Consider the following 7,760-nt stretch of genomic DNA (forward strand, 5'->3'; position numbering starts at 1 on the left):
ACTTTTGGATTTTCTTTTTTTCTTGTATTGGAAGAAGAAGAGTACGAGCGCCATTCTCCTTGCGGAGATGGTGCTAAATACATCATCACGGTCGGTTCCTGGGATTGGGCTGGCTAACACGATTCGTTTTGCTTGGAAGGAAAAGGAGTTGGAGCCTTTAGGAACGAGAATCTTTTGGAAGGATTATATTGATGGGGATTCTAAAGCTGACGGTGAAGGACGTGTTTTGTTTCCAAGGCAACTCGTTGGAGGGAGCATACAACGTGGCACTATATACAGAGGAGAAACATGATGATATCCTGAGAAGGGCAAGAGCAGTGGGAGGTGAGAGGCCGATGAGCCACTACGAAATAACAAGCCTGGCGAAGAATAACTTTAGGGTTGTAACTGTTAACATTTACAACCCTTACGTTAAGGATGAAGAGGTGAGGGCTTTTCTGGGGAGATACATGGATAACGTTTCCTCAGCTAGGCACCTCAAAGACTCCCTTGGGTTTTGGAATGGGAGGAGAGGTTTCCAGGCCCTCCTCAGGGAGGACCCAAAGGGACATGGTGGCTACCTCCATCCTCCTGCTATGTTCTCCCTTGGGGCTGACAGTGGGACATTGTTTTATGCACGTCAGCCCCCATTTTGCAGGGGCTGTATGGCCTACGGTCACATTTTCGCCTCGTGCAGCATGAGAAAATGCAGATTTTGTGGATCTGAGGATCACGAGGCGAGGGATTGTGACAAGCCTAAGACATGCCATGGGTGTGGCTCGTCAGCACACCTGTGGCGGGGGTGCCCGGCCCGTCAGAGGTCATATGCGTCTGCGGCTGGGGGGAGCAGGAGCGGGGGATGGGGGAAGAAGAGGAGGGGAAGGAAGCACGCCTCATGACAAGAGTACAAGTCCAGAGGGGAAGGCCACAAGGAAGGAAGAGGAGCAAGAAGCGGCGGATGGAAGAGAGAAGGAAACGGAAGGCACGGGAGTAGGAGAACCAGGAAAAGCGGTGGAAGAAGGCAACCGAGTGGAGGAGCATGAGAGAGAAGAAAGCGAGGGAGGAGTGGTGGAGAAGAAGACGGTGGAAGAGCAAGTGGACTGGGGGAAAGTGACATGGTGGAAGAGATGAGGGGTATGGTGGAGGAGCTGGCGGGGGGGGGGTGGTATCTCTCCACTGCCGCCATCACCAAAGAAGAGAATGAAGAGGAGGGTGCGATTGGTCGACAGTGAGGGGGAGGGGATGGCCAAGAGAGTGATGGGGGTGGGAGAAACCTCTGGGTTGCTGCTGGTTTCCCAAGACTCTCAACTTCATTTGGGTGGGGACACACCTAACAAGACTCAGGACTGGGTACAGGAGGAGGTGGGGAGTTTTTGTTTGGGGACTCAGCCTCCCCAATTTTTTCCAAACCAGCTGCAACACTGGGGAGGGGAGGATTGTGGGGGTAGACCCAGGGTGCAGGGCACCCCGAAGCCAAACACTATTCCTGCATCCTGGCATGGTGTGATGGAGGAAGAGGGGGGATGTCGGGATTACAGATGGTGTTCTCACCGGTAGATATGGAGCAGGGGAGCATCGGGTGAGTCTCCTGTTTTTGTTTTTTTTTTCTGTCTGAGTTTAGAATTTGAGTGTATTACATGTTTTATTTTTTTCATGGAGTCTAATTTTACTTTTGTTAGTTTAAATGTAAGGGGTTTAAGAGATATTGTTAAGAGGAGGGTGGTTTTTAGTTATTTGGAGGGTGTGGGGTTTGATTTTTGTTTTTTACAGGAGGTTCACCTGAGGGATGGAGGGGATGTTAGTAGATTTAAGAGGGAGTGGGACAAGGGGGAGTCGGTTTGGGGTGTAGGGGGGGTGCACTCATCTGGGGTAGGGATTTTGTGTGGGCACAGGGAGGTAAAAGTGGAGGATTCTTTTGTGGTAATGCAGGGGAGGGTTATAGGGGTGGATGTCACGATAAGGGATTGTAAATTTAGATTAGTGGTGGTGTATGGGCCACAGGTGGTGGCAGACAGGAAGGAGATGGTGGACTGTCTGACACCCCTGTGTGTCACAAATAGGAAATTAGTGATAGGGGGGATTTTAATACAGATTTAGGAAGAGGGGGGATAACAGTGCAGGCGCCATTGCTAGGCTAATGGCTTGCCATGGTCTGGTAGATGGTGGTATGCACACTACTCAGAAAATGGACGGTCCTACATGGCATAACTCCAGGGGGGTTGAGCGGAGGCTCGATTATATTTTTGTACCCAGGTCTTTGGGGAATGTTGTCTGGGCGGCTGTTGCCTGTTTTCTTTTCGGATCACAACGGGGTGCTCCTGCAGGTGGGGTCGCCAGTCTGCCTCTTTGGTAAGGGGTACTGGAAGCTAGATCGGGATGTGCTGGAGGAGCAGGCTTTTGTTGACGTGTTTTATGTTTTCTTTAGGAGGCTTGAGGGTCTCCGGTCCATGTGCGAGGGGGTGTTAGAGTGGTGGGAATTAGTTAAGGTGAGGATTAGGGCTTTTATAATAGGGTATTGCAAGAGGAAAAAAGGGAGGAGAGGAGGGAGGTGGATCGTATCCAAAGGTTAATTGAACTCGAATACGAGGCAGGCAACCTCGGCGGGTCGTTTGACTGGGAGAGATCCTCAACCCTAAAGGCGCAGCTCAGGGAGTTGCAGGAGCGGAAGGCTCGAGCTTTCCTGGAGCGTGCGCATAGCGGCTTTCTAGAACATAATGAGACTTGTTCTGCTATGTTCTTTAAGTTGGTTAGGGCAAGACAGAGTAGGAAGGTAATGCATGGTGTTAGGGAAGAAAATGGTAGTATAGTTAGAGAACCAGAGGATATGGTCAGGGTGACAACTGATCATTTCCAAGGTTTATTTAAGGAAAGGGAAATAGATGTAGAGCAGGGAAATGTGTTTTTAGAACACTTGTCCAGGCGGTTGCCGGAGGACATTAGAGAAGTGATGGAGGCCCAGATCTCACTAGAAGAGGTTGAGAGCGCTCTTAGGAGGATGGGAAAAGGGAAGGTGCCTGGGATGGATGGGCTGCCGGCTGAGTTTTATCTCAAGTTTTGGGGTATACTTGGACCAGTGGTCCTCGAAGTCTTGAAGGCCATCCTTGAGACGGGGTCCCGGGGGGATCAATGGCTGTTGGTGTGCTGTCACTTTTATATAAGAAGGGGGAAGTAACAGACCTTGGCAACTGGCGGCCATTGACCATGCTGTGTGTAGATTACAAGCTACTTGCAAAGGTTTTAGCAGACCGGTTGCGCACAGCCCTTCCCTACGTCGTCCATGAGGATCAGACGTGCGGGGTAGAGGGCCGCTCTATTAGATGGAACCTACAGTTAATCAGGGACTCCATCGCTTGGGTTGAAGATAGAGGACTGCCTTTTATGGTAGCAGCGCTAGATCAGGCGAAAGCCTTCGATCGCGTGAATAGATCCTTTTTATTCAGAGTGTTAGGTCGATTAGGATTTGGGGAGAAGTTTATAGGATGGATTCGTACATTATATGTCGGAGCGGGGTGCCGAGTTAGTGTAAATAGTCACTTGGGTGACGTTTTTGACCTCTCGTCTGGGGTCAGGCAGGGGTGCCCACTCTCGGCTCTCCTCTTCGTTCTGTACATGGAGCTTCTGGGGGCTGCCATTAGGGCAGACACAGGGGTGGAAGGTCTGCTGATCCCTGGAAGTGGTGGACTGCGTGTTAAGATGACGCAGTACGCCGACGACACTTCCTTGTTGTTGTGCAAGGACTCGTGCCTGACAAGGTCCCTTGCCATCTTTGGGGATTTCACTCGAGCGTCGGGAGCAGTTCTGAACCATGCAAAGTCTTCCGTCAAGTTTTTGGAAGATGGCGCGGTAGAACGGATGTGCCTGGGGGGTTATCTCTCTGTGAGGGGGCCCTGAGGATTCTCGGGGTCCATTTTGAGACCTCCGGCTCAGCGACACTAAACTGGAACATGCGTATCGCAGTGGTACAGAGGAAGCTAGCAATGTGGAAAGCTAGGTATTTGTCTTTTATGGGCAAAGTCCTGGTCCTAAAGGTGGATGTGTTGCCGTCGCTTTTGTATTTGGCATACATCTACCCATTGCCGGCTTGTCTGAGAAGGCCTCTAGTGAAGCTTGTGTTTCAGTTTATGTGGAGTGGCAGGTATGAGTGGGTCGCCAGGGCACGCATGATCTGTCCCATCGGGGAGGGAGGTAGGGGGGTACCACATTTCCCCCTCAAGCTGGACACAATTTTTGTTTCTTTCTTGTTAACGGAGCTTGCTCAGCCAGTGATACACCCGTCCGGTTACCTCCTGCGGGTATTTTTCTCGTATCAGGCGAGAAGCATAATGGTGTGGTCTAACACGGGTCCTCGGGCGGAACAGCTGCCGTGGCACTTTGGTCATGCGGCCAAGTGGCTGCGTGCGCACCCAGAGGTTGAAGTTGCCCGAGTAGGTTTAGATCATAGGCACCTGTACGAGGAGGTCAGAAAGGCAGAGAGTCCGGCGCCTGTAGTAGGCATCTCGGAAGTGGTCTGGGAGGGAGTGCAGGTGAGGGGTCTGGACAACAGGCTCAAGGACCTGAATTGGTTGAGCCTTCATAAGTGTTTGCCGGTACGTTCCATCTTGTACCGGTATAGTTTAGTGCAATCCCCCACCTGTCCAAGATCCTCTTGTGGCAGGGAGGAGACTGTGCGCCATGTCTTTTGGGACTGTGCCTTTGCTGGAGTAGTATGGGCTAGGGCACGGGTGTTGTTAGGTTTGGTAAGAGGGGATTTTGTATTGACGTGGGCCAGGTTAGAGAGGGGTGTAGGGAGAGCGAGAGGGACGGATAGGGACAGGTTTCTGCTCTGGCTTCTCATTAGTCTCTTTAAACGGGGGCTGTGGGAAGCAAGGCTGAACATGGAGAAGACAGGGAGAGATTGGGGGGTGGAAGGGATAGTGAGGAGAGTGGAAGGAGATTTGAGGGGGAGGATGAAGAGGGAGGAGAGGAAGTGGGGGCAGCATGCTGCTCGGGAGAGGTGGAAGGGGGGTTTAGGGCTGGGTGTCATTTAGATTTGTAAGAGGATAGATTAGGGACAGGGAGATAGGGAAAGGTATTTTGTAGGGTGACGGGGAGGGAAGATGCTCCCCTGAGGTTTTGTTTGGGGTTTATGTTTAGTTTAATTTAATTAGTTTAATTAAAAATACCATTAATTGAGTATGTATGTAAATTATGAGTTGTAAAGAATGAATGGTATTGATGATAATAAATTATTTTTAATTAAAAAAAAAAAAAAATAGGCTGTACTTAGGTTTCACGTTCCGTTTTGTTGTTTTGTATTTTGTCTCAGTATTTTCATGTATTCGTCATTTGTTTCATTAAACAACATGAGTAACCAACACGCTGCATTTCGGTCCGACTCTCTTGCAACAAACGAAGAACGCCGTTACAGAATCACCCACCACACACGGACCGAGTGGCGTGGGAACAGGCAGCTGGAGCAGCGAAGGGAAGACGTTATGGACAGCAGAGGCTTGGAGTATACGACGTGGGAAGAAATAGACAGGTGGGCGGCCGACCCAGAGAGTGCCGGAGCCCGCCAGGGATTCGCTGGAGCAGTGCGAAGAGGGCTATAGGAGAATGCAGTCGAAAAGAAAGACATTTTTAGTAGGCCTACTAATGCTGTATATTATGTATATTTGATCATACACTACACAGTTGTTTTTACTTGTCCTGGGGTTTGAGTTGTGACTGGACTGTGTCTGATATCTTATCAGGCAGGTACATGATGCTGTCCTACTGGCACAGAGAACAGTGGGGTCAGAGGTCAGCCTCACAGCAATCCCAACTGTGTACAACATAGACATCACTCTGACCCTCCACCTCCATCCTCTCAATCCCTTCCCTCTTTCATACAACACTCCTGTACCTTCTTATGATGACTGTTTAATGACCCCTGTGCTTCATGTGACAGGACACACACAGGATAATGGGTCACATTCAGAATGTCCCATCCTGTCTGTCAACAGTAGTTCATTTATTCATATCCAGTAGCATCAGAATTATTTTTTAATAATGGTGTTGACACCATTTCCCCCTGAAACCTCAACAGGCAGAGACTGTGGACCTGAACAGACTCATCCTCTCACGCACGCTCTTGATTGGTCCGCTTGTCCCGTCCAACCCCCACCTCCTTGTCTTAGTAGTTCTCCGCCTCATTGATCTCTGCTTCTTGGTCTCTAAGGACAACAACACTCTAGAGCACTGAGTGTCCATTACCTTGGTCTCTCTGGACAACAACACTAGAGCACTGAGTGTTCATTACCTTGGTCTCTCTGGACAACAACACTCTAGAGCACTGAGTGTCCATTACCTTGGTCTCTCTGGACAACAACACTCTAGAGCACTGAGTGTCCATTACCTTGGTCTCTCTGGACAACAACACTAGAGCACTGAGTGTTCATTACCTTGGTCTCTCTAGACAACAACACTCTAGAGCACTGAGTGTCCATTACCTTGGTCTCTCTGGACAACAACACTCTAGAGCACTGAGTGTTCTTTACCTTGGTCTCTCTAGACAACACTCTAGAGCACTGAGTGTCCATTACCTTGGTCTCTCTAGACAACAACACTCTAGAGCACTGAGTGTTCATTACCTTGGTCTCTCTGGACAACAACACTCTAGAGCACTGAGTGTCCATTACCTTGGTCTCTCTGGACAACAACACTCTAGAGCACTGAGTGTCCATTACCTTGGTCTCTCTGGACAACAACACTCTAGAGCACTGAGTGTTCATTACCTTGGCCTCTCGGGACAACAACACTCTAGAGCACCGAGTGTCCATTATCTTGGTCTCTCTGGACAACAAGAAGACTACATGATAGTATTGCAATACTATTAGTAATACTAAATATTTGGGACGTTCTGTTGGGGCTGAATCCTAAATTGAGATTCACTCTTAATTCAAACCTTCACATAAATCATGCATCGATGTCAAAAGAAGATTTGGGGAGAGGGATTGGTTATGTATTTGCGTCTCAAGATAGGATTTGGCCTCTGGCAACAGGAGACACGGAAACGATTAATGAATAGTTATTCATCCAATAGGAGACCAGAAACAGCCTCCATGACTCCAGATGAGACCTTGAAGAGAGAGAGCTTAGCATCACTGAACACTGATGACTGTAGGGTGTGTGTGTGTGTGTGTGTGTGCGCGCTACACCAGCCTGCTATTAGCACATTAATGAGTCACCTCTGAAATCGTTCCCACTCCAACATCCCAGAGCCCACAGACAGAGGAACAGGGCCAACGTGGCTGATGAGATTATCTTGGTCCTCGGGGTAAAGGCTGAAGACGGGTGAAATGTGTGTTTGAAGTATTTTCTCTCTCAAGTCTCATTGTCGTTCTGTTCAGAGCCGTTTGATTTTCCTAAAGGAAAGGTGAGATGGACTGTGTCAGTTCACCTCTGGCAGCTCCACTGCAGGAAGAGACATGGCATCATGTTAGTTCCTCACACCAGCCTCTAGGTACTAAATCTTTTATACCTTTAATTCAACCACATTCACGTTGTTGTTAACAAATAAACTTTCTTTTTTCAGGCAGGTGGAAAAATATGTCCAAATGTTTGCATTTCTATACAGACAGTAGTGATTAAGGATCGGGTGAACAGGTCAAGTGGATATTTGTGATTTACATCCAGGTCAACGACACTATGAAAGGACCTGTGATCCACTGGCAATGCGTACTTAGCTAGTAACAAGAGGACAAGCAAAGTAGACAAAGTCAAACGGAAAAATTAAAATGAACGGCTGCTTTTTTTCCCTA

This window comes from Oncorhynchus masou, unplaced genomic scaffold (assembly GCF_036934945.1).
Source record: "Oncorhynchus masou masou isolate Uvic2021 unplaced genomic scaffold, UVic_Omas_1.1 unplaced_scaffold_2051, whole genome shotgun sequence".
Classification (NCBI taxonomy): domain Eukaryota; kingdom Metazoa; phylum Chordata; class Actinopteri; order Salmoniformes; family Salmonidae; genus Oncorhynchus; species Oncorhynchus masou.